The sequence below is a fragment of the Gallus gallus genome, chromosome 1 (assembly GCF_016699485.2).
Source record: "Gallus gallus isolate bGalGal1 chromosome 1, bGalGal1.mat.broiler.GRCg7b, whole genome shotgun sequence".
Lineage (NCBI taxonomy): Eukaryota > Metazoa > Chordata > Aves > Galliformes > Phasianidae > Gallus > Gallus gallus.
Window position 1 is genome coordinate 82,911,823 of NC_052532.1, and position 22,742 is coordinate 82,934,564.

A 22,742-nucleotide genomic window follows, 5' to 3' on the forward strand; every position below is an offset into this window, starting at 1 on the left:
TTGGAGATATTTGTATTCCAATAGATGTTTTGCCCTCACACTTTCAGTCAGCAGAGCTGGCGTCACATTCAAGTAAACAAATAATCTGAGCAGCTTCTTAAAATGCATGAAATGTAAAAGGCAAGATTTTGTTTCTCTCCACAGTGCTCACCACCAGGTAAATCTACTTTGTCCATCTGGCAGTTAGATATTTTGATCACTGATATGCTTAGGAACATTGTTATTCTCATTCTCATGTTATCATGCTGTTTGTTCCTTAAATATTTACTCCTGGCATGTGTATATGCAGACGTACCAAAGCTTATACCTTTCCATATGCCCAGAATGCTTTGGGCTCAGGCTCAGCTCTGGTGTGGAACCCCCTGGGTAGCCATGCTGCGGTGACCTTTGTGCTAACTGCAGTGTCACGACCTCCGTGCTAATTGCAGCTTGGTATTGAAAAGGCAGAATTTATGTCCTTGTTAGTGAAGCCTGTTCAGGATAAGATAAGGAAAAGATACATACCTCTCCACTGTCTGCTAATGTTGATAGTGCAAGATAAGAAAAATGTGTAGAGTACAGTAGAAAGCATATGATGTAAACAAGAAGCTATAAATATAGTTGTGTTTAAATGTACTGCCCAGTGGATGAATGTGGTTATGCTGGTCCTTTTGAACTGTTAACATACCACCGCTTGGGTTTTTTGGTAGACTGAATTCTTAATCAGTAAACTGGTCCATGTTTGGGCTGTTCCGCCTCTTGGCTTCTTTCTTTACAATTAACTCAAAGCAAGAGTTGGGACAACGAGTAACCAAAACATTGATGGATGGATGTGGTACTGCAGGTCTGTCACATGATAACCTAGTAGCTTCTGTTTGTCATTTACATCTCAGTAAAATGATCTGGAGATTTTGCATCAAATCAATCGTTTTGTTTTGTTCTTATAGTTCTCTTGATTTTAGTATGCTCATTTTGTATCTCTTTTTCTTTATTTCTATCCTAGTTTATGGATTTCATCTACTAAGGGCTATCCATCTACTATTACAGTACCCAAAAGTTTTAGAAAGCCAGATCTATTTTAAACACAAGAGAACCACGTAGTTTCCTAGAGTCAAGAACTGGTGGGCTCCCTGTCACCTCTTGTTTGCTGATTCTTCATCTGTTTGAGAGGGGAGGCAATGGTGGGGAACATGCTGAGAACATTGCCCATTTGGTTGAGAAGCTTTAAACTTCCTTTGGAAATAAAGTCCGGAAAGGAAGTGATTTGTACTTTTCCTGCAATTTCCAGGAAACGGTTGAGTTATGCAATCTCTTTTATTTAGTGTTACCTGAATCATTGCATTTCTTTCTGTCTCTCCTTATAATAGTTACTACGTAAAGACCTCAAAGTGTTTTCTCAACATTCAGGAATTAAGTCTTATAAATTGCTTGTGAAGTCAATCTGTTTTTAAGATGATTGGCCTTACAGAGAGGCTGAAGCACAGAGCACTGAAGTGTCTTTCTCAAGGCTGGGCAGAGATTCCCCAGAAGCGGTGTAAGTAGGACCCAGATTTCCTGATTCCTAGTGCTGTTCTTTAAGATAAATCAAATTCCCTTTTGAATTATGAAGATGCTCTTTGATGGTGGTGATGGCAGTGTAGCAAGCCTTGTTTCATATTTGTAAAACTTTGTATTTTCCCTTTTCATCTCCCATCCTTTAAACTTTATTAGTAATATTTTTACTGATGCCAGCTCTAATCTGTTTCTATTTTTATTTTGGCCGCCCTGAGTTTTCCATCAAATTGGTGAAACTGTCGCTTCCTAAACTACTTCATAATATTAAAATTGATGAGATTGACTTGAAGCTGCTTTTACTTTTTTTTTTTCCTTTTTTCTTGCTCTTTTAATAAAGGCAAATCAAACTGATATGTTCCACATTTAAACCTGTACCTTCTTTCACTAGGTATATTCTGATTGATGGCTCTGTTTCTTACTACTCCTTTTCTATTATCATGCGTATCCATTTGTAGTAAAATACCTAGCTATCTTCGCTGTTGTATTTTCATACTCCAGTCAAAAAGCTCACTGCCTCTCAGTAACCAATTGCGAACCCTTTTCTTTTCCATCCTTTTCAGGTTCTTTGTGTGGCAGCTCAGTCCTGCTGCAGACTAAAACCTTTGCTTCTTTTTTTCTTTACTCCTACCGTGAAGTCATATCTGTTCGTGACATCACAGTGGGCTGCTGTGGGAAATCTTGTGATATCTGAAGGAGAGGATTGTAACTAGATTAACAAAGCCATGGCAAGACTGGAATGATAAAGGTGTTTATCATACCATAAAGCATCTCAGTAATTAGAAATTTAAGCACAGACATTTCCTGTTTTTTGAGGGAGAGCTGGAATTTTATCTGCCTTTCTGTTTTTTGCTTCATCAAGGAAGTTCACGCTTATAAGCAAGAAGAACTGAAGCTACACTTTGTTTTTCACACAGTAAGAGGGAATGGAAAATGTGCAGGCAGGCTTGGTCTATAACATTGATTTGTAACCAACAAAGGAAATGTCTACTTATGAGACACAAATCAATGTAACCAGACTGTGAAAGTGCAAACAGAGATGTGAGAAAATTATTTGATCATTACTCTTTCTTTGGAAAAGAGAGAGGGCCAGATTCTGCTCTCATTTATGCGGATGTAACTGCCATGAAAGCCAGAGACTCACCAGAATATTTATGAAGGAAATTTCATTTGGTGTCCTTCTGATGGCTGGAGGTGTAAGGCATTAGAATCAGGAAAGAGGCTAGGTGGCAATGGGAGGCAGAGGAAGGATGCTGTAGCAAAGAAGATATAAACCAGGTTTTGTTATTAATGAGTTGTAGGTACAGAAAATATATTGATGTTCCTTCCCATGCAGAGATGACCTGTGTGAACTGTGCACCTGCTTAATTCAGCGGAAATCATAAAACGGTTTGCTTTAACTTCAGACTTTGTTGCCACAGGGTGAGATATTTCTTTAGAAATGAACTGCTCTCCTGAGAATAATCTAGTCCTGCAGGTTCTAGCCTACAGGGTCCGTTATCTAGGAAAAACACATATTAGCAACAAAAGCCACCATATTTTGAAGATAATAAGAGAATTCAGTGGTTTCAGTCCATTTGGCCTGTTGGCACTACTAGCTGCTGATTTGGAAGCAAACCCCTTTATTCTTTGCATGGATAGTCTTTACAAGGACTTTATACTCTGTAGAGGGATACACTTAGTTGTGCCAATGCCAAATCTCTGGGGTAAACAGCTTCTGAAGCTGTAGTTTGGTGGATCTGGGTCCTAATACTCCATCAAAAACACTGTAGCCACATAACACAAAGTGTTGATCTAGGATAAACTCGCATACCGGTTCAAATGTTTTCAGAACAAATGGATTAACTTCATATGGCAGGCTTTGTGCCAGATCAGATATCACCTGTCTGCGCCACTCTGACTTCAGGCTAGATTATATATCGTCTGTTCTCCCACAGCAACATAAACTCTTGCTAATTTGATAGTAATGTGATCATGTGCCCATGCCCAAAGCAGGTCAGATCTATATTGCTGAGTGATCCAGTGTTAAGGGCTGTGGGCTGATAGTCTGAGTCTGTTCATTAGTGGAGAAATTCCTCTCAACTTCAGCCCACCAAGGCTGAAACAAACCCTCTTCCTTCAGTTGAGCACCTGGCTTCCTTTTATGTTTCAGTCATCCTCTTCCATCAGCAGATCCCTGTGCTCGTAGTGACAGTGGGCTTTCCCCAAATGTCCCCATTCAGCTCCATCAGAGAAGCAGGCCAACATGTGCATACATACCTACCCAGCTGAAAGGCATGGAAAACCAGTCAGAGATAGATGTTTTTATTCTGGTTAAACTACTCTCATTCCTGTGGATATTGTTTTATTTATGTCACAATACAAGATTAAATCAGGACATGGCTTCCCAACGGGCAAACAAGGCGAGTCTGAACAAATGATGTTTTCAAAAGTTTTGGGATAAGAGTAACTTTGAATCTAAAATGTGTGAAAGGAACATTCAGTAACAACAGAAAGCTTAGATTTGTTACAAGTTAAACTTCCCTTTAAAGAAGGAGATGCAACAAGTTCTTTCATCTAACTTTGAATAAACAACAACAACAAAAAACTCTTTTTATTTTTTTCTAACTTCTGAACTGTATTGGGCTTTGAGATGGAGGCAAAACTCTCCATGTTACTTGCCCCCAGCTCTCACATACAGTGAATATTTACCTTTGGGTGCTCCTCGAATCATGATATTTTAAAGTAAATGTCTTTCTGTCTGGGATGGCTCTTATATAATACATGCTGTCATCTGGAGTGAGGCACAGTTGTGCATATTTAGCTGGTTTACTTTGTAATGCGTCATTACAAGTGGCCAAAAACATGGTACAGGAAGTTGTTTGTGTGCTTTTTTTTTTTCATTGCTTATGCAACTCCCAAGCAGAAAATGTTCTAGAGAGCAGATGGTACAGAACAGTCAATTGCAAACTCCATTTTCCAGATGCATAGATGTTTCATGTCTACTTGAAACCAGTTCGGATGGTTTTGTAAACTTGAGACCAATTATTGTTTAACCCTTTGCTCTGCCACTGGTGAAAGTTTCCTATGGCAGCTTCAGACCTAGTAAAATAATCCAAATGCACAAGATATGTTGTGTTTCCAGATGCTTAACTGGAATATGGGACAGTGCTATGATAGAAAATTAAAATATTAATACCGTTTTTCCAGAAGGGATATTACAAGTTGAGCAACTCGTGCATGATTCGTGGTTTCTATTCCTTTCTCTTTCTTTCAACTTTCTAAATAGTATGCTGTAACACTATGGCCAATATCTGAATTTCTTACTGCTTGACAAGGAGATTACTAGATAGTGAAAGCAAATTAATTTGACTTCCTACAGAAAAGGTAAGAACTTCTTACCCTAGGGCAGTAACACAGTCAGCTCATCATGACTGCATGATACTGATAAACTACAGTTTACAACTCAGCAGGTTTCTTGTTTGATTTGTTTTTTTTTCACTTGCTTGGGTCTTTGGACTTTTCACAGTAGGCTTGTGGCTGCTCAGCCATCAGCTTTTATTTGATAATAAATAAAAGTACTAGTCCAACCTTTTCCCCACTTGTACTCACAGAAATCTGTCTGAGATCATATGAGTACTACAGGCTAACTTATTTGGAGGTTATCCAGGAAAGCCACTGTGCAGTTGTTGACCAGTCCGGTCACTTTGTGTGTTCAAACACACTTTAGCTTTAGTTCAGTTCTACTGTCAGGCAGTTGGTGGATCCAAGTTTGTAATAAGCGAGACACTTGATCTCACAATACAGAATTGTTGATGAATATCCACAGATTTTGAAATGCAAATAGCAGTTCCTCCAAAGATATTGCCTGGTTATATGGTACAACTTGGTCAGAAATAGACATAGAACCAGAGTCTCACATCTGATCCATTCAGCCTTTCTGTTTTCAAATACTTCCAACAAACAAGACAATAGCTTTAGAAATAAAAGCTGAAGAAAAACATTTTTCTTTGTTACCCATTCAGTTTTTAACTATTTATTACATTCTCTGAGTGTGAAGAGATGGACCTAAACTGAACTCGCAATTCTGAATAATCCAGAGGTCAAACTGACTTTCCAAATCCCTGACTATGATCCATCTCTTAAACCAAGAGAATATAGCAGTCTGGAATGGCTGAAGTCTGGCTCTTATGTTGGTAACATTGCACAATCCAAACTTAGATGCCAAGGTATGCTGGTTGATGGTAAGAGAGGTCAGAAGGAACTTGTTTCTTTGGAAAACTTGCTTCGAACAGCCTGGAACCTGTTCATCTTCATTTTTCTCTTCCTTTGAAGAGTTTTGAGTTATTTATTAGGCAGAGTCATGATGCTACAATTGATGGACCTGAGAGCACGTTTCTCTACTGCAAAGTTTTGTCCCATTTGGCAAGAGGACAGACAGTTCAATGTCTCAATGAACAGCAGCAATGTTACTGGAAAGAATTTCTTCTCTGGCCTCCTACTGAAAATTTAGAATTTTTGTGAGGATGGTATAATCTTTAGAAACTCCTCCTTTCAGCAGACCACTTGTGGATTGCAGTATAAATAGTATTTTCAAGATAAAGCATTTTTATTGGAAGATCTCATTATTGATTTGCAACATTTCCTATTAGCCTTACAGTAATGAATGAGTTTCATATTTTCCTTCACTCTACCAAGGAGAGAACAGAGGAGAGAAAAACTGTTTGTCAGAACTATGGAAGGTAACAGTTTAGTTAAAATGTGTGCCTTCTCTAAGAGGCAGATGGAGAGCTCATGTCTAGCAAGAGTTAAGCTTTCCAATCAGACTCCAGTGATGGTCTTTGCCATTTAATGCTCTTTCAAAACCCGATGCTGCTGTTGTGTTTTCTTTCTCTCCCTCTTGCTGCTTGGGCTGTGAAGCAAATTGTATGTACTGAACTGGTTTCTCAAGGCAATAAGTGAAAAAAATGGCATTTTAAAATAATAGTTGCCAGATCCTGCAGTTCAGTACTGTCATATTGCATGTTAAAAGCTCTTTCCTTCCCAGAAGTGAGGTGTAAAAAGTAATATGAATATTTGTGTGTGAGTGCATGTGTCTGGGTCTGGGACTCAGACAGATTCCCTACCTGGAAATGACTTGCTATTATTAGATATTCAGTTACCAGGGGTTATGTAAGACAATTGAAGCTCTGTTTTTTAACAGAGACATGATTCATGCTACTGGTAGTAACACTAACCACCTCCAAATGAGACAGAAAGCAGACACAGACAAAAGGCTGAAGAAATCAATGCTGGCTGAACACAGCCATTCTCCTGATACCTTCTCCCTCTTCAGCAGCCCTCAGGTTATCGGCAGCAGAATTTAATGCTAATTCTGAGGTCACCTGGAGTTACCAAGCTGATGCATCCATATCTGTGGCCTTTGCAGGGAGCTGCTGAGGCTGTAGGAGCTGGGACAGGGGATGGTGCTGGACGTGCTTTGCTGTGTACCCAACAGTGTCTCTGATGTTCTGCAGGATGCTGAGGGAGCTATGAGCAGAACTAACATTCCTACTCTATTTTCTCAATTACTCCAGCTGGGAAGGCTGGAACCAAAACAACTTTTGGCTCCACTGCCATTAACGCTTCTACAGTCATTTTTATAGTAATGTGGAGGGAGAGTCAAGACCTGGAGTAGCTTTGAACTTCTGCCAGTATTCTTCATTAGAGCAAATTGTGAAATCTTATCGAACTAGAATAACTGTGAGCTCCCTTGCAGATAATGTTCCTGATCCATCTCCTATGGTACTTCTTGCTGGTCATGGAGAAGATTAGAATATCTGCAAGCTCCTTTTTGATTTTATTTAATGGAGCTGTTTTCTTATGACAGTTTCTGTTGGGAGATAGCAGGAGTAAGGTAGCTGCCAGATTGTTTACAGTTAAAGATCCAGTCTCTTTCTTAGAGGGAAAAAAAACGGGGTTAGGTTCGGAACACCAAAGTGAACACTGATGGGCTGTTTATCTACAGCATGTAACTTCTCAGAAATAAAAGTTGGGGAAGTTGCTGCCAGGTCCCCTCCAACCACTGCCATTCCCTACTATGTATCCTCTTGGAAGACCATATCGTCTGTAAAATTTCATTTCAGCAACATCTAAATCATCCTATATAGTAACTTCTGCTGTCAAGGAAGAAGATGCTAAAGATTTGGAAATGGTCTTCTTAGCACACTGGAGACAGCCCTCCTATGTTAGCAGATCTTATCGAGCAAAAGAGCCAACTGCCTTCAGTTTCATTCAAGAAAGGTTTGAAATAACCAGAGAAATAGTCTTGAAGAGGTTCAGAGGAGAGCTGAATTCAAATACATACCAAGAGTTCGTCATTTGCTAGTACTCCAATAAGAAAAACAAAAATTACTGATATGTTATTTTCCTTAATGCATTATGTTATATATACAGTTGAGAGCAGAAACCACTTCAGCAGCTATTAATGTTAGTAATCGTTCTCCATCAGCCACACTGCATAAAGTTTTAGGAGAAAAGCGTGCTTTAAAAATGGCATTTAGTCATGTCTCTGACCTTTCCTGGCACTTAGTATTTAAAACCCGGATCAGGTGGCACTGACATCTCTACATTTCAGGTAAACTAAAGAAAAATCCTTTTTTGATGCAGCTGATACATAACTTAAAAAAGCAAATAATTATCACAAATATATATCACACCTCAGGACACATTGCTGTCAGTGACTTGACATTTCAAATGATGAGTTTCACAAATGTGCATAACCGTCAGATTTGATTGAATGATGTTTTAGAATAATTCACATGTTCGTCTAGAACTTTTTTCATTGTGTTTTGGCACTGAAGCATGAAACAGGAAATCTACAGTGGGTTTCTCTTTGCTTTTGAGGAAGCGAACGCTTTGATCAGTTCTACGTACTCCAAGGCTGCAGTCAGTTATTCCTCAATGGATAATGAAACCAAAGCCCAGAGTGGCTCTGTTTCTCTGTGGATCCCGTGTGATATTTTATATATAGTTTTTGACATAAATCAAACAAGCTTTCATTTGTACAGTTTGAGGCCAGAGGCAGCAAGCATACAGGAAGAATGGTATGCATATTTGGGAAAACATGTTCATGGTTCTTTTTACCTAGTCTTTTCACTTTGTTGGTTACTGGCTCTTTAATGATTGACTTGCAAGGGAAATCTTCAGAGACTGAAGACAGTCAGCCAAAACATCAACAAAAAAACTTGAAATCATTTGAGTATTTTTTTCCTGACTGTCAGTAACATCATTGTTTAGCTCTGCATTTGGGCAGTGATGAATCTTAAAACTTAAGGAAGATTCCTTGTCTCAAACGTGATCTTTAATCACAGGATCACAGAACTACAGGGGTTGGAAGGGACCTCGAAATACCATTGAGTCCAACCCCCCTGTTAAAGCAGGTTCCCTACAATAGGTTGCACAGGTAGGCATCCAGTTGTGTCTTGAATATCTCCATAGAAGGAGACTTCATAGCCTCTCTGGGCAACCTATTCCAGTGCTCCGTCACCCTTACCATAAAGAAGTTCTTCTGCATGTTTGTATGGAATTTACTAGGTTCAAGTTTTAGGCCATTACTCCTTGTCCTGTCTCTACACACCACCGAGAAGAACCTGGCCTCATCAGTTTGCCTCCCACCTCCCTTTAGATATTTATAAACATTTAGCAGATCCCTCCTAAGTCTTCTTTTCTCAAGTAACCAGATCCAGGTTACCCAACTTTCCTCATATGGGGGATGCTCCAGGCCCTTAGTCACCTTTGTGACCCTCTGCTGGACTTCTTCCAGGAGATCCCTGGCTTTTTTTGAACTGGGGAGCCCAGAACTGGACACAGTATTCTGAATGTGGCCTCACCAGGTCAGAATAGAGGGAGAGGATCACCTCCTTCGACCTTCTGGCCATGCTCTTCTTAATGCACCCCAGGATACCACTTGCCTTCTTGGCTACAAGGACACACTGCTGGCTCATGGCCATCCTGCTGTCCACCAGGACCCCCCGGTCCTTCTCTGCAGAGCTCCTCTCCAGCAGGTCAGCCCCTAACTTGTACTGATGCATGCGGTTATTCCTCCCCCTGGGGCCAGGCTGTACACTTGCTCTTGTTAAACCTCATCAGGTTCCTCCCTGCCCAATATAAATGTAATATAAATCTTCCTCTAGCGAAGGCATCAGTAAATTAAGTAGCAAGTTTCTTCTTCTAAAACAAGTATCATAATAATAATGAGAGAGGAGAATTCCACTAATATGATTGTAGCTGGGGAGGGGAGGGGTAAGTCATCCCATCTTTCTGCTTATCCATTCAATAACTTGATTCTTGCTGCTTGGGAAAAATAGATCTATGAGTAGAAGTTTTATTTACTGGTTTATATTGTTCTGTTTTGTTTTGTTTTGTTTTTGTGACAAATGAATAAAATCCATTTAAATTTATATCTGGCATTATTTTATTGGCCTACATGGAATTATACCATGAATTAATGTAAATATAATCTCATAGTTTCTGCAGACAACAAGCCTTGAAGGAGCAGAATCTGATTGCTATGAATTTTATCAGTTACCATTTTGTATCACCTTCCAAAATTACAGCAATGCAGTTCAGATTTGTGATTAATGAGAAATACAGATGTAGTGGCCAGGCACAGGATACATCAAATGCTATAGCACTGAGACCATGATGGGAGGAGATTACATTAGAATCAGTGCCAGTAGTGTAAAGAGTGTAACACAATTGTACTATGTGTTGAGATTTATTGTCCTCTTCAGTATCTTTATTGATGACCTGGATGAGGGCATTGGGTGGACCCTCAGTAAGTTTGCTAGTTGGCAGGAAGTGTAGGTCTGCCTGAGGGTAGCAAGGCTCTAGAGAGGGATCTAGACAGGTTGGATCAGGATGAGGGTCAACAAGACCAAGCACTGGGTCCTGCACTTTGGCCACAGCAACCCCAGGCAACATTACAGGCTTGGGGCAGAGTGGCTGGAAGACTGTGTAGAGGAAACAGACCTGGGGGTATTGGTTGATGCTTGGCTGAACATGAGCCAGCACTGTGTCCAGGTGGCCAAGAAGGCCAATGGCATCCCGGCTTGTATCAGAAATAGTGTTGCCAGAAGGAGCAAAGAGGTAATTGGCCCTCTGTACTCAGCAATGGTGAGTCCACACCTTGAGTACTGCATTCAGTTTTGGGTCCCTCACTACAAGAAAGACATCAAGGCCCTGAAGTGTGTCCAGAGAAGGGCAGCAAAGCTCATGAGGGGTCTGGAGCACAAGTCTTATGAAGAGTGACTGAAGGAGCTGGGATTGTTCAGTCTGGAGAAGAGGAGGCTTGGGGGAGACCTTATTGCTATCTACAACTACCTGAAGGGAGGTTGTAGTGAGCTGGGAGTCGGCCTCTTCTCTCATGTAACTAGTGATAGGACTAGAGGGAATGGCCTCAAATTGTGCCAGGGGAGATTCAGGCTGGATGTTAGAAAATACTACTTTTCTGAAAGAAGGTGCTGGAATGGGCTTCCCAGGGAGGTGGTGGATTCACCAACTCTGGAGGTGTTCAAGGAACATTTAGTTGTTGTGTTGAAGGACATGGTTTAGTGAGAACTATTGGTGATAGGTTAACGGCTGGACTGGATGATCTTGTAGGTCTTTTCCAATTTTGGTGATTTTATGGTTCTATGACTGTGATTATGTAGTCCCTGCAGCTGGGTAAAAGTACATTATACATTTGCAATTCTGGTTGCTGAAACCTTTTTTTGTGGACATTCAGTACTTTCTTCAGTTCACCAACATCTATGGGAATAAGAGTTTCAGAGTTTACGCTAAAGTATTTGCAAGGACAGCAGTCAATCAAACCACAGCAATGTGTAAGGGAGGAGGAAAAAACTCAGCTCATTCTCTTCGTATGCTTTCATTGTTTTTGTTCTTCCTGAAAAATAATGTCCTTTCAGATTTCGTTTGACATCTCCATGATGTTGAACAGATTCGGAGAAATCACCAATATTTTGACAGGGTTCCTTGGCAATGAAATGTTCATGAAGCTCATCTGTCATGAGCTAATCTGGCTCATCTAGCCAAAGCAGTAGCTTAGGCAAATATATTACTGTAACAATTTAATTTCTACACAGTTTCTTCATCTCGGTGATTACAGTGATGGCAACTCATATTTCAGTGGCAGAAACATTGGCGATAACTGCAGCACAACAATACCTTTGTTTTTCTTATGAGAACCTTGCTTAAGTGGAGCAATACAGTATCATGTTGTCCAAGCACCTTTTTCTTGGTGACAAGGCAATATTCTGTATGCACTGGCCATCTTGAGTGTTCATGGCTTTAAAACCTCCTACCTTCATCCCCTCCCATCAGCCTTTTGAGTTTCATACCATAGTGCTCATGGATTGTAACTTACAGCATCAACATAGAGCTTCTTATAGAATCACAGAATCACAGAATCCTTAGAGTTGGAGTGGACCTTTAAAGGTCATCTAGTCCGAGTCCCCTGCAATGAACAGGGACATGAATGGCTAGATCGGGTTGCCCAGGGCCTGATCCAGCCTTGCCTTGAAAGTCTCCAGGGACAGGGCATCCACCACATCTGTGGGCAACCTATTCCAGTGCCTCACCACCCTCACTGTAAAATACTTTTTCCTTATATCTAACCTAAATCTACCCCCTTTAAGCTTGAAACCATTTCCTCTTGTTCTATCACCACAGACCCTGTTAAAGAGTCTGTCCCCTTCTTTACTGTGTCCCCCCCTTTAGATACTGGAAGGCCGCTATCAGGTCACCTCAGAGCCTTCTCTTCTCCGGGCTGAACAGCCCCAGCTCTCTCAGTCTGTCCTCACAAGAGAGGTGTTCCATCCCTTGGGTCATTTTTGTGGCCCTTCTCTGGATGCACTCCAACAAGTCTATGTCTCTCCTGTGCTGAGGACTCCACATCTGGACGCACTAATCTCAGAGAGGCCTCACCAGCACAGAGTAGAGGGGCAGGATCACCTCCCTCAACCTGCTGGCCATACTTCTTTCGATGCAGCCCAGGATATGGTTGGATTTCTGAGCTGTGAGGGAACGTTGCTGGTTCATGTCCAGCTTGCCATCCATCAGTACTGCCACGTATTTTTGTCAGGACTGAGCTCAATCCTTTCATTCCCCAGCTTGTATTGGTAATGGGGGTTGCCTTGATCCGGGTACAAGACCTTGCATTTGGATTTGTTGAACCTCATGAGGTTCACCTGGGCCCACTTCTCAAGCCTGTCTCGGTCCATCTGGATAACATCCTGTCCCTCTGGTGTGTTGAGTGTGCCCCACAGCTTGGTGTCATCAGCAAATTTTCTGAGAGTGCACTCAACCCCACTGTCAGTGTCTCTGATGAAGATATTGCAGAGTATCGGCCCCAGCGCTGACCCCTGCAGGACATCACGCATCTCTGATCTCTGTCCAGACATTGAGCTACTGACAATCATTCTCTGGACTCGATACTGCAGGCAGTTCTTTGTCCATTGAACAGTCCAACCATCAAATCTGTATCTTTCCAATTTGAAGAGAAAGATGTCAAAGGCCTGAAGTCCAGATAGACGACCTCGGTGGCTCTTCCCTTGTCCATTGATGCAGTGACACCATCATAAAAGGTCACTAGGTTGGTCAAGCAGGATTTGCCCTTGGTGAAGCCATGCTAGTTCTACTGTATCACCTTCCTGTATTCCATGTGCCTTAGCATAGCTTACAGGAGGATCTGCTGCATGATCTTTCCTGGCACAGAAGTGAGGCTAATAGGTCAGTAGTTCCTGGGGTCATTCTTTTTACCCTTCTTAAAAATGGGTGTGATGTTGCCCTTTTTCTAGTCCCCAGGGACTTCACCTGATTGCCACGATGTTTCAAATATCATTGAGAGTTGCTCAAACTGCTTTTATTAATAGTAGGTATCTAGAAAATGAGCACCTAAAACTCAACAACACTAGCAGCGTACAAGGACCACCCAGAAATCAGTCTGTTCCCTGGAAGATTTATGTAGGTGCAGTCCCACTGAGCACAGAAGGTTTACTCTGAATTTAAAACTAGTACTAGTAAATAAATGGTCTTACATATTTGCCTCAGTCATGCCCTGCTTTAGTGAATTGTTTTGGAAAGTATGCAGTTTCATTGAGCATTCAAATACAATTGTGACGGCTCTGTTGTAGGAATATAGAGAATTCTTTGTTATTATACACAGCAATATTTTGTCAGAATAATTTAAAAATAATAACCATGTATGTGATTGTGCAGACATCCACGTACATATGGTTGCCATATATATGTATACCAAACTATATGTACAGCAGCATTCTCTTTACCACCAGTGAGAAGACAGCTCATGGTCTGACACACTGTCATGGTTCAGTCTGGCCCTGTAGCTTTTTTTGTTCATGTCGATGTCTGCCATAGTGTTACACTGGCCTTGCAGTGATGTACTTCTGCTCTGATTAAGTCTCCCAGTTACTGATGAAACATTGCCTCTTCCAGGTGCCAGTTTTCTTCACCATTTCAAATCAGGCATGCAAAGTCCCAATAAATACCTAACACTACTTTACTAATTAGCAACAAAGAAGAGTTCAGCAGGGGCCCCCTTCCTCTCTTGGTTCTTTCTGGTGAAGCAGAAGAAGCATCCTTTGACTCTGCTCTCTGGTCTCTGAGGTTTGGCTCTGCATAGGTATCATCTAACTCACTTCTCTGCAAGAGTTAGGTTTATACACCTGACACACCAAGCACAGTGAGATCTTCACTAGTGAGAGAATAGGCAGCACCTCAATATATTTGCTAAATGGCAGAGAACATTTCCCAGAGTTCACAGTTGAGGCTTTGTATGACAGCCTAGGGCAGGAGAGGCCATTCAGCACAGGGAGCAGAGGAGAAGGTTGGTAGACAAGTTGTTTGTCCTTTTGGACCTTAGCTCTTAAGAGTAGTTAGCTGGTGCATTAACAATACCACTTGCAAAATAGTGAGAAATCTCAGCAAGATTCAGCAGATGAAAGTGATACCTAGAAAATGCCTTTTTCAAGTGCCAAATTCAAGCTGAAGAAAAGAGTTGTCTGTTAAAGGAAGAGGAATTTTATACTCTCAGATAAAAGAGAGTGAGGGAAGGGAAAAAGAAACAGATACAGAAAAGTCGTAGAGAGTGTGTGAGACAAACACTGGGAACATGATGTAGGCATTGCTACAAACTACATTGCTATTCCAGAATTCAGTAAAAACCCCTGGGACTTCAGGGAGAGGTTTTTTCTGTAGTATTTTTGAAAATATGCCCCTGTTGGAAATTGGCCTTTAGTAGGCTAGAGCAGTCCAGCCTCTTTAAACAGACTTTCTGCAAATGTCTAATCCATTAACAATTTAATTTCTGGATTTCAGACCTAATTACAGATAGTGGACATACAGTGTTTCCAGCAGGGTACAGCAGTGAACAGTTTCCTCTCAAAGATGAAGGTCTGACTGTTGAGAAAAAATTGCGCTATTCTGACAGCGTGACCTGTGCTGGTAAATGTTTCTGCTTTCTGTGGCATGCATTCTAGCCTCCACTGAGAAGGTGTTTTGTGAACAATCACTCATCTTGATCTCTGTTTAAGGCACTGAAGTTCGGTATCTACAGGTAGCCGACATCCTACCTTGTTCACTTAACATAAATGCTGCAGTCTGTCCTAGGCAAAGGATGTGCCTTCTTTTGAAAAAGGATCTGGAATCAACCGCCTCATGCAACAAGTTGACTTCCGAATCACGCTTGTTGATGGCTAACACTGCTGCTCACATCTTTTCCTTCTTGTTGCTGCTTTAAAAGTATCACCTAAAATGCTACTCCTGGAGAGAAAAAGTGGCCACAAAAGAATTGCATTTAGCCTAGGCAGCTTAGTCTGAAAAATATATCCATGATTGTGAAAGCGTCATTTAGAATTGACCCAACCTTACTCAAGAGACCTGTACAATATGTGGATTAAGATCAAACGTGCTTACTTCTGTGGCACTAGCAAGTTCTTATTTTCCTTTGCCTCACGATAGACTGTGCTGTGCCAGTGCAGCAAATAATAATGAGGACTAAGCTCACAAGAAGCTCATCTTTTAATTTTTTCATTACCAGGGATCACACAGAAAGCAGAAAGGAGCAGACTTTCCCTGAAGATACCAGAGAAAAAAAGTATTACAGGGATAAAATAAATAGCAATTAACTAAAATATTGAGCCTTCTTGATCTGGACTCGCTAAGAGAAAGTAACAGAAATCTATGGTACCAGGTCTCAAGCCCATACACAAAGAGAAGGAGCTGTTCCGCTGATTGTCTTGCACAGGTCGGACTTGTGGGTGCTCCTAACAAATATGAAATAATGAGAGTTTGGTGATATCTCTGAGTGGAAGGGGTGGAATTAGAGGCTGAGACAGAATTGCCTACAAGAATTGCCCTAACAAAAAGGAATAAACCCGGAAAAAGCAGAGTTCAGGACTGAGCGCCAGCAGGAAATTGATGTTGATAATATTTCGGTCAGCTGTAAAGGAAATACTGTGGTGGTGTGTTGCCTAAAGATCAGAGTCAGGCCAATGCTTGCTTATGTATGTTTTAAGTAATAGAATATGACAGATCACATCAGATCAATGGTGCTGATTAATGAACAACTATGGAAAGGTAGCAAATGAGATGAAAGATTCAAGACACAAGTTTGAGGGAGGAGGAGGAGGGTCAATTCATCAGAATATGGAGTTACGGTCTCGGATCCCATTAATCATTAGCATTATTATGTAAAGTACCATATTTTCTGCTGACATTGTGCCCACTGCATCTCCACTGAAGCCACTATAGAAATTGATCTGAAGTGTACATCTTAAATTACGATCTGTAGTACATCAAAGCTATCGTAAAATAGACATTCCTTAATAAAAACAGTAATACTGTTACTTACACTCTTTAAATTAGTTAAAACTTGGGAAGTGTAAGGTGGAATGAATGTGAAGACACATGAAATGCTAAAGTTAGTATCATTCATGAAAATATTAAAGAGGTAACAGTCTGCACTTCTGGAATGCATTCATCCAGAAAAATTATCCTCTAAGATCTTAATTAAGAACACAGTACTTCATGGAGCAGAGGAGTTAATGTTTTCCTTTTCTGAATAGAGGAGTACACTTAGATCAGGGAAAAGTGACTTAACCCAGTGTCACACATCCCATTCCTCTGCTGTCCTGTTTGTGTCTCTTTTTACCCAGTCTTCTCATGGTCAAAAATTATTTTTCTCTAATTTTTCTGTAGCTAGATTATGGCTTTTAGAACACGTTGGAGTGTTTCCTTGTCTGTTAAGCTTCACGTGTCTTACGAAGCACCATCAGCATTGCTGATTTTATGTGCTTAAAATGAACCTAACAACTGTGGATGATCTCAGTGCTTTATGTTCATCACATCGGAGGAAAAGAGATGCATCTTCCCAAGCCATAGAAAAAACGATGGGGAAAAATGGAGATATTCTAAGTGCTTATTTCCACAGGGGGTTTGGTGTGCAGATTTTATAGAAGACTTTGAACAGCCCATCTCTAACAACTTGTCTCTCTGACCCTTGATGTCAAGCCAGATTGAGTGCTAGGCAGCACTGCAACAGAGAGCCACTTGGATTGGAATCCCAGCGATTGGAAGAAAAATAAATGACACACAAAGAGAGATGTGACAAAATATGCAGGATTAGTACATTCAGTTCCTTAGACTTCTCTTGTGTGAAATTAGGAGTGAAGTGAGCAGGAGTTCTGCTGAAGTAAAGACTGAAGACCCGATCCTGTGATTTTTCTGCTTCTAGTGCAAGTTAAAAATGCATGTCGACTGAAGTAGGGGGCAGTCTTCAAGCCATGTAGGATTTATGCCTTAAAAATAGGAGGAATAGTCAGATAAAAGACAGACTGATGTGTGCAAAGTGGATACAAGAAGTGAGGTCAGTGTTAACAGAATAGGTGGAGCACATATGGAAGTGGAAAGGAGAGTCTGAAAGTAAGCCATGCTGAGTGTTAGCAAGGGCTTCAATCTGCAGAATCGCTGGGCATTACTGCACCTTTGAAATTCAACCCTTTGTGCTGGTCAAAGGTGTCACTGTTTCATGAAGTTCTTTCGAGCTAACCTGATGCTGGCATATGGTTCCTCTCCAAGCTCCGGTGAAAGTCAGAGGTCCAGGCTGAGCTGAGGATTTTTTTTTTATGTTTAAATTTTCTAAATCTGCAATTCAAAGCAGGCTTCAAAAAGGGAGAGTCCAAGAAAATGGGAATCAATGAAAATGTTTTTTGAGCCCCTGTGAAGTGTAGTTGCCAGGTTTTGCGTAGCCTGTTGAAATGAGTATGTAGCATATATCTCAGTTTCCATTAAATATCATCATTACAAAATGTGTAGATTGAACATAAAACTGAATGTATATTTTGTGAAGCACATTATTACGGTGTCATCTGAAATCCTTCATTGTGTCTGCTGGCACTCATTCCAGTGTTCCTGCTGCACTAACAGTGGGGTTTTTTTTATTGTGTTGCATTTACAGGCATAAATTCCAGCTTGCACAGTGACATTAACTACCTGTGAAATAACAATTACATCTCGTATCATTTTTTGTTCACCTTCCTGATTTCTTTGATAAAGCAAATATTTGCTTTTCTTGTCTGATCGGAGTAGGCAAAATTATTTATTCATGGAAATAGCACCACTGGCTTCACTGTGGGTAGGACTGAATATGCTGATGTCCCAGGAGTTCCTTGCATAAGTGAAGTGAGCAAGATTTCATTCTGTCTCTGGATGTTAACTTCAGAAATACTTCCAACATCCACAACAAGCCACCCAAAGATTATAAGAAGTTAGTAAAGGAGGAGTTCTGTTAGTCTAGCGAAGGATTCCGGTCCCCCCAAAGATGTAAATACTCCCAAAAACTTAGGTCTGGGTGGTAAAATCACCCTCTAATAAATATTGGAGATGTGGTTTCTCTTCGGATTTGTTCCTGTATTAATCCATTGAGTCCAGCTCCTTCTTTATCTCACAACATTTCATCCATAAAGCTGTTCCTGAGCTGAACCTTCACTAGAAGGCTGACAATAAGATATTTCACTGCTCTCACTGCAGTGGACCTGGTGGGAGATGAGTGGAGTTTTTGCTTTGATATGAGCCATCGCTTTTGTGATACAAAGACAGCAAAAGAAGTGAAGGTTTTTTTTTCTTCTTTTTCCTACCTTTTAGTTTTGAGGAAATGTTCGTCGCTGCTCTGAACAGGACTAGCCTTGTTCTGATGAGATGCGTTTTAGTGCCAAGTTTGTGCTAGCTCTCCATTGCTTTTCCGTGCTCATGCCATCAGAGTGAGCAACTTCTCAGCAATGAATCCTACTGATAGCGTTTTGCTGGCTAGCCCTCCCTGTCCCAACTTCAACAGAATAGGTCGCATGGGCAGTCTGTGGAAGCTGGGAGCTGATTCTGTTGTCATTTACAGCTGGGGCTGGAGAGACTGAACAAGGCTCCAGCCAGCTATACTGACAGTGGAGAAAGCCAGTTATCATTGCAGCGAGTTTTCTTGCTCTCAATAAATAATTATTATTTCCCCCCTGACCTTTCCTTTTGATTCTTTCTGTTGCAGACACAGCCTCTCTCTGTTCCCTGCCCCAATGAACGTGTGCACTAAGTCCAAGGCTTGGAGTAATTTACCTGAGGAGTGATACCATTTGGAAACCACTGTAAGTATATTTTATCTCTTATAAAAGACTGCTTGTTTCAGCAAAAGAAAAAAAAAGGAAAAAAAAGGACATATTTAAAAAATAAAACAAAAACAAACTGCAGCACCTGTGAGCATTACTGATGAGTGTAAACTGAGTTTTTGCTTTTGAAATTTAAAAGGAAATATGTGGGCAAAAATATGTCAATAAAAAACTGTTAAATATTTAAGTCATAGACTCAGAGCATAGTTCAGCAATGGCTGATGTGCTTGTGTCTCTTAGTTTGGCAGGTTCTACTTGCTTACTGCTCTAGTTTGTGCTGTTCTAGTCGGTTCATCCATGTTTGTCTTCAGAGTGTTTATCTTCTTTTTATTCTTATTACTTTTTAATGAGACACCTTTCCTCTTGCTGGTGTTTCATGCGTTGTGGATTGAATTTGCTACAATTCCTTAAAGGTTTAAGCTATTTTTTCCAGGCCTCAAGTCATCTCTAATTTGGGCTGGAATTTCTTTAGGCCATTGCTATTCGGTAAAATTGGCTGGATTATATAAGTAGAGTTGCCTGAGATTGTAAACAATTTTGACTTTGTGTTGTGGTTTTATTATACTCTGAAATGATCAACTTCATGTTATCTGCATTGTTGGTTTTCCCTGTAGACCTCATAGTTCTGATTTGCTGTGAACAGTTCTCAATGCATGCCCATACTGTGGCAGTGTTGCTGTGGCCAAGGTGCTCCGGGGGGTGTGAGGCAAGTTTTGTAGGCAAGGAGTAACTTCTTTGAGGTTTGTGGTTTAGGTGGGGAAATGGACAAGTTGGGGGGCAGATCAGCTTTACTTCAGGTCTGGAACAGACTCAGCAAATTTCAGTCTAAGTTTAACTTAATCTCTGAGTTTAACTTAATTATGTTAATCAGTCTCCTGTAAGGGATTTTGGAGTTTATTTCACTTTTCTGCGTTGATTAAATTTTCCAGGCTTTTATTGCATGAGAACATTGGGCCTCTCTTGTCAGCTCTCCATGCCTCCTATTCTTGCTTTTCAGTGTTCTGCTGGGATTTCCCTTTCATATTACATTTTATGGCGATGTTTTCAGGAGTTTGTGTTTTCCACTGTATGACACAAACTTGCAATCAGAGATTTTAAACAAACTGCCAGTCATGTAGCTGTAACAGCATGAAGATCAATGTGGCTGCAAAATCATCAGAGAAGCCGTGTGAATATTCAGACAGTCAGTCTGTGCAGGACTTCTTACTGCTGAAGCAACACTTCTGGCAGGAAAATTGGGATGGCTTAGGTTGTTTTAAAGCAAGATTGTCTGCGGAAGCTTCACTCATGGTTTTTCTCTTCAGTCACCCTGAATTTTGAGGTGAGGGCTCTGGGCAGATATGGCACCTGTGTTGGGCCTTTTTTCTTTTTTTTTTTTCTTCTTTTTTTTTTTTTTAATATATATATATTCAGTGATTATACTCATCTCTCTCTCTTCCACTCTGTCAGTTTCTAAATATGTATTGTCAATGTCACGTCTGGAAGAGACACAACACTGGCAGTGATAAGCACTGATATCAAGAGCTGTGTTAGTCGTGTACAGACAGAGGAAGAATGTGCAGCACAACAGTCGGGGAAAAATACTGCTTAAAACCAAACGTGAACTGTTTTCACACCTTTATATTTTTAGGATCTGAAAAGCTAGGGTTTTAAAATTATAGATAGTCTGTGTGAATTACTAAGATTAGAGACACCAGTGAGTTAAGTACCTGGCTTGGACACTGAAGGCATCTCTGACCTGAGGGCAGTTACTGGAAGGTGACGTCATATCTTCTAAGAGAAATAATGCCAGGGACATGGATGGGTAAACTCAACCAGCAGCAGCACTTGTAACATCAGCAACCTTGTGGCATATTCCCTCCATGCTCTTTAGTATGCGATGAACAAAGGTCTGGTTAGTGACCCAGCCCTCCCTGTATTCAGAGGCTGAAAACTGCCTCATTATTGTTCATTATGTAGCATTATCCTCATACAGTCACATTATCATAGCTTCCCTTGAGAGCCAGGATGCTACTGTGTGTTCTGCACAGCTACACAGGATCTAAGGCCTGTGCTAATTTGTTCACTGCTAACCTGGTGTCTCGGCAGGACAGAAAGCTGCCCTCTCTGTAAGGGTAGGTTCAAGCATTAGTGGTAGCCACCCTGTGAAAAGCACTTGCAGCTCTACAACGTAGATTGCCTGTTTTAGGGAGTTTGGACCTGATTTAGGGGTTCAGCTGTGAGAACACAGTAACCCATCACAGAGAAATCCATTCTAAGCTCAAGCAATGGTTACGAGAGCAATGCAAAGAAATTGTGTGCAGAGCACGTGGAGGACTGGGGGCAAGAAGGTTGCATACATGAGTGGCAGCAAGAAGAGGTAAGGTTAGCAGGGGTTCTAAAGGCATTCCAAAGCTCAGTGGTGGCAACGTTTCTAGATAACTCTGAGGCTAGGATATCCAAAACATTATGTTCTGCCTTCAAATTAAGCAGAAAGGATCCTGTCCTACTTTGCAGCCAGTGCCATTACTGCAGTAAATGTCACACTGTGATTTCTCACCCATTTGAGACCTCGGTGTGTGATACTGTAGCATTGAGGTAGATGGAAAGTAGGGAATACCTCACTACAATGAAGACAGTGACAGAGAAGTTTTGGGAAGCAGAAATAAAAAGCTGTGAGGAATTCCTGTTTTATACAAGACCTAGAAATCACTAATGCACGCAGTTTAGTTCAGGAATGTGGCTGCAGTTAGGCTCATATTAAGTATTAAAGAGCATGCAGTTAAGAAAGAAAATGTATTTTAGATGGTGTAAGTGAACATAATGAGAAGTAACACAGTAAAAACAAAGGAATGCTGAAAATTAATACCAACAAAAGAAAAGTACCTGAACATGGAATGTAATTTAAAGAGATGAGTAGGTAGGATGTTTAGAACTGCTGAATAAACTTCTTATAAATCAGCAGTAAATAAGAAATCTGTAGTGACTCTTCAGATTCAGATTATCTTGGAAGGGTCAGTGTCATTTCTGTCCCTGGCTTCTGGGAGTCTTTCCATCAGCTTCGTATACAGATGCGCCCTTCCTTTCTTTGCCATGTAGGCCTTCTGCTGTCCTTCACTAGAAGCAAAGATGATATATAGCTTTCTGATGGTTTTCAGGAGGAGTGCAGTATTTGGAAGGGCTTGTAGTGCACCTAAGTGTGAAGAAGGAGCTCAGAAGATAACTGGAGGTTAGACCAGATTGCTGTGCTCCAAAGGCAAATTCCCAAGTCTTTTGCAAATATTTTCAACTTTCATTGCCCTAAGCAACAAGTATATTGCAAACTTCTCATTTGAGTTAGTCTGTAGAGGAGGACTTACTCACATGAACTCAAGTAACAAGGTAGGCTGACTTTCTCAACAGAAATAATCACATGAGGCTGACAATTAGTAAAGTCCAAGGATAAGCAGTTATACTTTGGGAAGGTTCTACGATTAATATTTATTGCATGCTTCATTCTCATGCCTATCCCCGTGCTTCTATTTATTTTATCTTTTTTACATA

At 40.8% G+C, this 22,742-nt stretch overlaps 1 protein-coding gene across 48 annotated transcripts in view; it reads left to right on the plus strand.

Moving 5' to 3' along the window:
* Positions 1–22,742, plus strand: part of ZBTB20 (zinc finger and BTB domain containing 20) — a 477,629-nt gene that overhangs the window by 399,565 nt on the left and 55,322 nt on the right. For all 48 annotated transcript variants that reach the window (XM_046905147.1, XM_046905118.1, XM_040646200.2 and 45 more), the window contains one exon: positions 19,103–19,199. The gene's annotated coding sequence lies outside the window, so the exon portion shown is untranslated. The remainder of the gene's footprint in view (positions 1–19,102; positions 19,200–22,742) is intronic.